The sequence below is a fragment of the Pseudonaja textilis genome, chromosome 3 (genome assembly GCF_049901715.1).
Source record: "Pseudonaja textilis isolate UNSWEBS1 chromosome 3, rPseTex1.2, whole genome shotgun sequence".
NCBI lineage: Eukaryota > Metazoa > Chordata > Lepidosauria > Squamata > Elapidae > Pseudonaja > Pseudonaja textilis.
Genome location: NC_141992.1, coordinates 5463968 through 5473089, shown reverse-complemented (window position 1 = coordinate 5473089; position 9122 = coordinate 5463968).

Below are 9122 nucleotides of genomic sequence, written 5' to 3'. Positions count from 1 at the left end.
CTATTAAATGAGTCACGCTTGATTTTATGATCTTCTTTTGCCACGGCTGTTAAGTGAATCGCATTGACCCAGGATGCTGCCACTTTGGTCAATAGATGCCCGTTGCCAAGCACCCGAATTTTGATCAGGTGCTGATGGGGGGTGCTGTGAGGGTCGTAAGTATGAGGACTGATTGTAAATCAGTCTTTTCAGTCCCGTTCTAAGTTCAGACAGTTGCTAAATGAATGACTGTAAGCTGAGGACTAGGATACATATCTGGGTACAGGCAGCTCTTGAGTTACTATCACAATTAAGTCCAAAATTTCTATTGCTAAACGAGACATTTGTTAAGTGTTGATCCATTTTGGTGATTTTTCCGGCCACGGTTGTTAAGCGAACCACTGCCGTTGTAAAGTTAGTCAGCCAGTTGTTTAAGTGAGCCTGGCTTCCCCATTGACTTTGCTTGTCAGGAGGTCACAAGAGGGGATCATCTGACCCCCAGACATTGCAACTGTGATAAGTACGAGCCAGTTTCCAAGTGTCCGAATTTTGATCATGTGACCATAGAGATGCTGCAATTGCAACTGTGAAAAATGGCCATAAGTCACTTTTTTCAGTGAAGTTGGAACGCCGAACTGTCACTAAATGAATAGTTGTTAAGTCAAAGACTACTTGTATCCATTGTAAACTGAGCACGATCTGTATTTAAGATATGAAACCGTTCCTTAAATGAAGGTGCCAAGCGTTGTCCATATAGCTTGCAAAATTTCTATGAGAATCCATTCTTTGTGGGATTTTAAGTTCACAGTTCCTTTTCATTTCACTCTGCTGAACATCCAATTTTCTTCCCAACTCTGCTGAAATTAAGAATGAGGGGTTCACCACAATCGAACCTAATCTGCCCAAAAAGCCAACACAGTCCTAGGCTGCATAAACAGAGGGATAGAATCAAGATCACACAAAGTATTAATACCACTTTACTGTATAAGGCCTTGGTGAGGCCACACCTGCACCCACTTTTGGTTGCTGCCAAAATATAAAATAAGACGTTGAGAATCTGGAAAGAGTACAGAGAATGATTAGGGGACTGGAGGATGAAACATGTGATGAACGGTTGCAGGAACTGGGCCTGGCTAGTCTAGGGAAGAGAAGGACCAGGGGAGACGGGATAGCAGTGCTCCAATATTTGAGGGGCTGCCCCAGAGAGGAGGAAGGGGGTCAAGCTATTTTCCAAAGCTCCCGAAGGCCAGGCAAGGAATAATGGATGGAAACTAATCAAGGAGAGAAGCAACCTAGAATTAAGGAGAAATTTTCTGACAGTGAGGACAACTAACCAGTGGAACAATTTGTCAGGTTGTGAATGCTCCAACACTGGAAGTATTTAAGAAGAGATTGGATAACCGTGTGTCTGAAATGGTGTAGGTTTTCCTGCTTAAGCAGGGGGTTGGACTAGAAGACCTCCAAGGTCCCTTCCTCCTATTCTATTCTATTCTATTCTCTTCTGTTCTGTTCTGTTCTGTTCTGTCCTGTTCTGTTCCATTCTATTCTGATGAACCAACTATTTTAGATTTGCACTCCTAATACCTGTGCTAACTGAAACGTGATTAGATATGTTACCTGTTGTTTTTTTTCTTAAAAAAAAAAACCCAAAACCCCAACTTGGTTTTTAAAATTTCCAGGCTCATCTTACTATTAAATTAAGCAACCTTTGGGACTTTACCGCCTTCAACTTCCACCCCGTGCACTTTTTACAAATTATGCTGACTATGCAAAAACCACTGTTTATTTCTCAAAACAGCCCACGCTAAATTAACAAAGCTGAATTTCTGCAAATTCATCCTGGGATTTCCAGGTCAAAAGTATGCGAGCACTGACTGTTCCTAAGTCAGATCTTGTAGTCAGCCTTATTCCATCGTCTTGATTGATGTCTGTGTTCTGCCTTTCTTGAGGTTTTCCTTGAAGAGGATCCATAACCCTCATCAGGGTGCGGAGTGGAGGGCTGGAAAGCCGTGACTCATGGGGTTGCCAGTTGCTTTCCAAGCCTCATTCCAGGTGTTTGGTTGGAGTGCAACTGTCAAAGGCCTGCCTCCTAGGAACCGTCAGGATCTTTAGAAGGTGCGTTTGTTGGCTTTCTCCCCTGCAGAATGATTTCCTAAAAACTCTTGGTGCCAGCCTTCATGTCTTTAGGGAGAGATTGTTCTTTTTAGCAGGGCTGCTTCGGTTGTAATTAAGTTGATTTACTGTCTTTTGAGCCATAAATCAATAGAATAATCTGAGGTCAACCCTTTGCAGTGGGTTGAATCACTGCATGAAATCACAGCTTAATTACGGTGTGTTTACTCAGCCCCAAATGACTGTAAATTACTAAAGAATATAGTCAAAACTAATTACATGAAGACAGTTTGGTAGAGTGGTTTAGATGCTGGTCTAGAAAATGAGAGACAATGAGTTTTAGTCCCAGCTTAGGCAAGAAAACCAGCTGGGTGACTTGGAACCAATCGCCAGGAGGCTGTGAGTTCTAGTCCCGCCTTAGGCACGAATGCCAACTGGGTTGAGCCAATCGGAGAGTGTGAGTTCTAGTTCCGCCTTAGGCATGAACTTCAGCCGAGTGAATTGGAACCAACTGCCAACAGACTGTGAGTTCTAGTTCTGCCTTAGGTACGAATGCCAGCCGGGTACATTTGAGCCAATCAGCAGGAAACTGTGAGTTGTAGTCCTGCCTTAGGTATGAAAGCCAGCTGGGTGAGTTTGAGCCAGTTGCTTTCTCTCAGTCCAGCCCACCATATATAGTTGGAGTTGTAGGAAAAATAAAGGTGTATTATGTACATTTGCTACCTTGAGTTACCTATAACTCAAGTCCAAGACCAGCAGGCTAAGGAACAGCTTCTATCACACAGCGGACTGCTTACTGAACTCCTCAACTCGGCTACTCACACGCACAGACACACACTGATACTTCCCCTGATAATATAATATATATCTTTTATAAACTCTCTGTGCATTATACTTATATTCAATATGTTCATAAACACGCTGTACAGTCATATATATTCCTTCCATAGATGCATATTCTGTATATTCATAGATATTCTGTATATCCATATATCGTTACCTAATTTTGTATATTTATACTTCACTGCTGTTTTGCACTTCTGGTAAGATGCTAACCGCATTTCGTTGCCTGCGTTCATGTGCAATGACAATAAAGTTGAATCTAATCTAATCTATAAAGCAATAATAGGTTGGATAAAAATCTATTAAATAAATAAATAACAGAACATGTCAATTCTTGGAGAAAATATTAATATTGTTAAATAATTGAATGAAAAAATTATAACAGATTGGTATTAGGCAGATCAAGGGCAGGCAATCCATAGTTTGCAGAGTCATACACAACCTAGAGTTAGCCCAACAGACTTGGTGAACAAACAGTGTTTCAATGGTGTGTCTTTTTTTCAGTTTTCAGAAGCCAAACAAAGGCTAAAATAGATAGGGAAATAGATGTGTTAATTTTGAAGAACACATCAAAAATAAAATAAAATTAAAAAAAAAACCCACCATGGATTTGGTTTACCACCATCATGGTTCCCAAATGAAAAATAAAATAAAAATGAGGATGTGATCGGGAAAAAAAAAAAAGTCGACCATTTCCAATACGGGTAAACTGATGACCAGGTATGCAAACGATACATTTCAAGTCATTTCCTCGGCAGATTAAATACCATTTCTGCAATGATTTTGTTAGAACGTCTCCCTAATTGATGATATAGTTGGGGGAAAACTGGTATTTTTCTTTCCAAGAAAACTCCAACTGAACTTTTGCTATAAAAACCTAATGGAAAATTCACTGTTGACGTAACTCAAAACTCCTTTCGAAACTGACAAGATTGTTCCAAAACAAAGTCTATTTTTAAAAACACGACTAGAAACATGCAACCCTTGTGATTTCCAGAAAGTAATGTGGAAAGGTGATTGCCAACATTTTTGCTGATAAAGACTAATTCACGTACAGAGGTTTCTCTTGAAATGTCAGGTATTGCTATTATACATTCCTTCTTCTGCCTTATCTTCTTAAAACTGATTGTATCCCAGAGCCTTTCAAGGCCTGTTATTGTTGATCCAGACAGCAGGATGTGAATCATGGATTGATTCAGTACCGTTAAAGGAGGAAAAGTTTGTGGATTTAATTGATTCCCACCCCCCAGGTCACACCAAAAGAAAACAGAAACAGAACAAACCAATGATGCAGAGAAGTACTGAGCTCTTACCTAAAAAATGCAAGATTTTAAGACGCTGTCAATGTTTCAAGCACAACCTGGAGTTCAGTCCCTTTATCATAACCCTACGGCATTATACCCAACAGAAATATTTCTGGTTTCAAATGTTGCTTAATCATCTTTTCCAACTACGTATGTGTTTTCTTCCAATATTTTCTTGCTTTCATACACGTCCACAACATACGATAGTTAAGTGTCTGGGATCCGATTACATTTTCAACATTTGGCAGACAAATTGCTAAACATTTTTGCCAATCTTGAGAGTGGCAAGTGCCACCTATAAAACATTTTATAGAGATTTTCCTTATATGCAGTAGCCACTGTCAATTTATAATTCCTATCCCAAAGTTTTTGCCATTTATCTAATTCGATCGTATAACCAAAAGATTTTGCCCATACAATCATTGTTTCTTTGACTTGCTCCTCTTCCATTTTATAACTTAATAAATAGCTATATATTTTCTTAATCAGGTTTTCATCTGTCCCTAATAACATCTTATCAAGTGCTGTGGGTTCTTTGTAAAAACCATGTTTTTTTTGCATCTTTCTTGTGTCTTGATTGTATTTGCATATGCGGCCACAAAGCTAAGTCCACCCCTCTGTTTTGTAGTTGTTGCCTAGTTTTAAGTTCACCATTCTCATTTAAAACATCTGTATAAAATACATTTTTTCCCCAAATTAATAAGATTTGGATGCATCAATGTTTCCATTGTGGAGAGTCGGACTGGTATTTTCATATAGTTTTGAAATTTAATTTTTTTCACATACCTGAAGCCAAGCATTCTTCACATCGTGTCTTTGAAAAGATCTATGTATTGTACTCCTTCCAGACCATAAGAAAGCGTGGCTCTTTGATTCGTTTCCATTCATTGCTTCTTGTTCTGCCTTCTGCCTTGTGCTTTTGAGAATAGACAAATAGCAGAATAACAGCAGGAAGGGAACCTTGGAGGTCTTCTAGTCCAGCCTTTTGCTTGAGCAGGAGACCTTATACTATTTCAGACAAATGGTTGTCCAATCTCTTCTTAAACCCCCCCAGTGATGGAGCCCGCACGATTCCTGGGGACAAGCTGTCGCACAGATTGCCCTCACTGTCAGAAAATTTCTCCTTAGTTCTAGGTTGGTTCTCTCCTTCATTAATGTTTAGCTTCATTGGGTGGAAATAGATTATTCTGAGTGAGCTTATTGCTCCAAGACAGCTCTCTGGTGACAACGCAATTTGCAATCACAGAATTAGCATGGACTTCTCATGAAGAAATCTTGTTAGACGCATCTTAGTTTTCGTTGATCTTCTTTGGTAGATTATGAGAATCTGCACGTAAGACTGTATCTTGCAGCAAAACTGTGACCGAGGATCTTATTACGGGGATTTTGAAACTATTCAAGTAAGCAAAGGATCAGATAGATTCAAAGGATATTGGATCAAATCTCTCAATAATGTCCCAAAAGTGCTATTTCAAGAGACTTCTGGACTTCAGTCAGAACTGAAGAAGCTTCTTGGATGAGAAGTGAGACGTCTTCAGGGAAAAATCCAGAAGCCTTTTGAAAAAAGCATCCTTGGGATAATCATGGCCTGGATGACTGAGATTCTTCTTGGACACTCTCAATCAAGCTGATTTTAAGTTGAACTGAAGGATTACATTGAATAATTTCACGTGAATTGATTCCCAGACCTTTTGCCCAATTATACCAGTAATTATATAGGTCAGCATGTGCTGACCAGTTGGCAAAAATACTTACAGAGCTGTTCAATCTATCTTTAACACATGCCATCATCCCACAATGCCTGAAGGCTGCAACCATCATCCCCGTTCCCCAAAAAACAAACATAAACACTCTCAATGATTATAAGGCCCATAGAGTTAACAAGCTCCATTAGGAAGGTTTTTGAGCGACTAGTTTCACCGCACATCCGAGACTGCCTCCCACCCTCCTTCAATCAACATCAGTTTGCTTATAGAGCAACCTGATCTACAGAGGATGCTGTGGCCATCACACTTTGTAGAGCACTGAGTCATCTGGACAACAAACAGATCTAGGTGAGGATGCTCTTTGTGGACTACAGCTCTGCGTTTAACACTATCATCCCAGATATACTAGTAACCAAACTGTATAATCTGCAGGTCCCCACCCCCACGTGCTCCTGGATTAAGAACTTTTTGACAAACAGACCACAGTCAGTTTGACTTGGCCCCCACCTTTCTTCCACTATTCCACTCAGTACTGGTTCCCTCCAGGGTTGTGTCTTGAGCACCCCCTGCTATATACCTGGCACACCTTTGACTGCTCACCACGCCACGCGACAAACACCGTCATAAAGTTTGCGGACGACACGACCGTGGTTGGTCTCATCTCCGGAGAGGATGAGACGGCATATAGGACAGAAGTAGAGAACCTGTCTATCTGGTGTTCACAGAACAATCTGTCACTGAATGTCCATAAAACCAAAGAACTGATTATGGACTTCAGCGAGATGTCATCCTGACGAAGACCGGCAGCCATCGGAGTGAATGTAGCTTTGGGAGCCCTTCACGTGGTCGGTGTCCCAGATACTTGGGCCTGTTGGCCTTGGGGAGCCAAGCTGCGCCCGGATGAGAGGGAGAGATCTAGGGGAGGAGGAGGGTGGGAAGAGGTAGACGGACCTGGGCTGGAGGAGAGGAAGTCCTGTGAGACCTTGGGCGCCTCCCCTGTGCACTTATCTATCTGTTTTTGTAAAGCTTTATGGCGCCTGATGGCATCCCTTTCCGAAGTTTTAGAATTCCCTTTAGCCTGCTTAGGTTTTATGCTGAGATTTGGCTTTGACCTTCAAGGATGAGGTCTGAGAGCTGCTACCGTCTGCCATTTCGATTGAAGTTGGAATTGCAGTATGCTTGTTATGCAGTGCAATACTGTGAAGGCGGTTGGCAGGCCCCGGGGCCTGATCTGAGGACAGACCGGTTGCCCTGATGATGCTTCTATTGGCCCCTTTCCTCTTTTTTTTCTTTTTTGAATAATACCTATCTATAATGAGTCATATCTCAGTAATAATATTTTATTGATATTAAAATATTATACTGAAAATTATTATTATTATTACCACATGTATGTATGTATGTGTGTGTGTGTGTCTCTCTCTATATATATGTTTTCTTAAGTTTTCGCGGGTACTTACATGCTAGAACTTTAAAAGCACAACTATAATGACATGGGAAAATATCCGCGAAAAATTGAGAATGTATGTATGTATGTATGTATGTATGTATGTATGTATGTATGTATGGCATTCAGCTTTGTTCAAGTGTTTTCCCATGTCATTGTAGTTGTGCTTTTAAAGTTCTAGCAATGTTTCGGCAGAATCTCGTCTGCCATCATCAGGCTTCTGTATAGTGTTCATCTGTGAGTCAGATTTTTACAGTGGTTTCAGATTTAAATTTGGGGCAGCCTATTGCTGTGCCAGAATGGTTTTTTCTTCATCCTGATTGGCTGGGAGTCTTGGTCTGTGTTTATTGGTCTTGGAGTTTGCTGTGTTCTGCTTGATTGGTGTTTCTAATATCTTCTGTCTGTTTTATGGCTCTTTTTGTATCTTGATTGGCTGGCAACTTTGTGTTACTTTATTGGAGGCCTTTAGTGCAGCTTGGCTCCAGGTAAATGGACGGCTATCATTAGTTAGGAAGCTAGGTTTCATCTGGGTGCCTGGTTGGGGTGTGTTTGAGCTGGAGGTACCAGGGGGGATCTGTTTGTGCCCAGATGTTTGCCTGGCTTGTGGTGTGGAGATTTTTTTGTTTGTGAGTGCAGGCTTCCAAATGATTGACAGTCTGGTGGAATCATCTCTTCTATTCATGCTTTCTGGTCTTTTTTCAATCTCTATGGCTTCTCTGATAATTCTGTGGCTGGGGTTTTCTATAGTGGCTAGGGTTTTGGTGCCATTGAAGTTGATGCTATGACCTGTGGCTTTCACGTGTTAGACTAGTGAGGAAGTGTGTTCCAGCTTTTTGACTGCATTTTTGTGTTCATCCAGGCGGGTACTTATTCTTCTATTAGTCTGTCCAATGTATGTGGCCGGGCATGATGCACAGGGGACTTCGTATATGCCTTGGTTTTCCAGGTCAATTTTATCGTTGGGGTTTCTAAGGATGGCTGCTATTTTTCTGTCTGTTTTGAAGGCAGTCTTGATGTGATGTCTGTGTAGTATCTTATTGATTTTGTCTGTAGTACCTCTTATGTAGGGCAGGACAGCTGTTCCATAGGTCTGTTCATCTTCTGGGTCTCCATTATGTCTCAGTGTGTTTTTGTGGATCAAGCCGGTGATTTTGCTTTTGTGGAAGCCGCTGGCTGTCAGTACTTTAGTCAGGGTGCATAGTTCAGTCTTAATGTGTGTCTTGTCTGCCAGGCGTTTGGTTCTAGTAATTAGTGTTTTAGCCACGGAGCTTATCTGTGCTGGGTGGTGGTGGGATTGGGCGTTGAGGTAGCAGTTAGTGTGTGTTTTCTTTTGGTATACGGTGTGTCCTAGTGTGCCATCAGTTTTTTTGTAGATTAGTACATCTAGGAATGGTAGTTGTTTGTTTGTTTCCATTTCCATGGTGAACTTGATTTTGGGGTGTGTGCTGTTTAGGTGTGTTAGAAAATTGTTTAGATTTTCTTTTCCATGGGGCCAAATCACAAATGTGTCATCGATGTATCTTAACCATAGTTTGGGTTTGTGGATGGCATTGGCCCCATGATAAGGGTACAGGCCTTCAACAGCTTCCCTGCACAGGCGGACACAGGCCTAGGTGCTCGCTGTTGTGCCGTGTGTGGGTTGATTGGGCTGTGAGGGTTAAGCCAACAATTTAACCGTAAGAATAGCCTTGAATGTAGAAAAAAACGAAGACAAGGGTATAATAGTCCTCA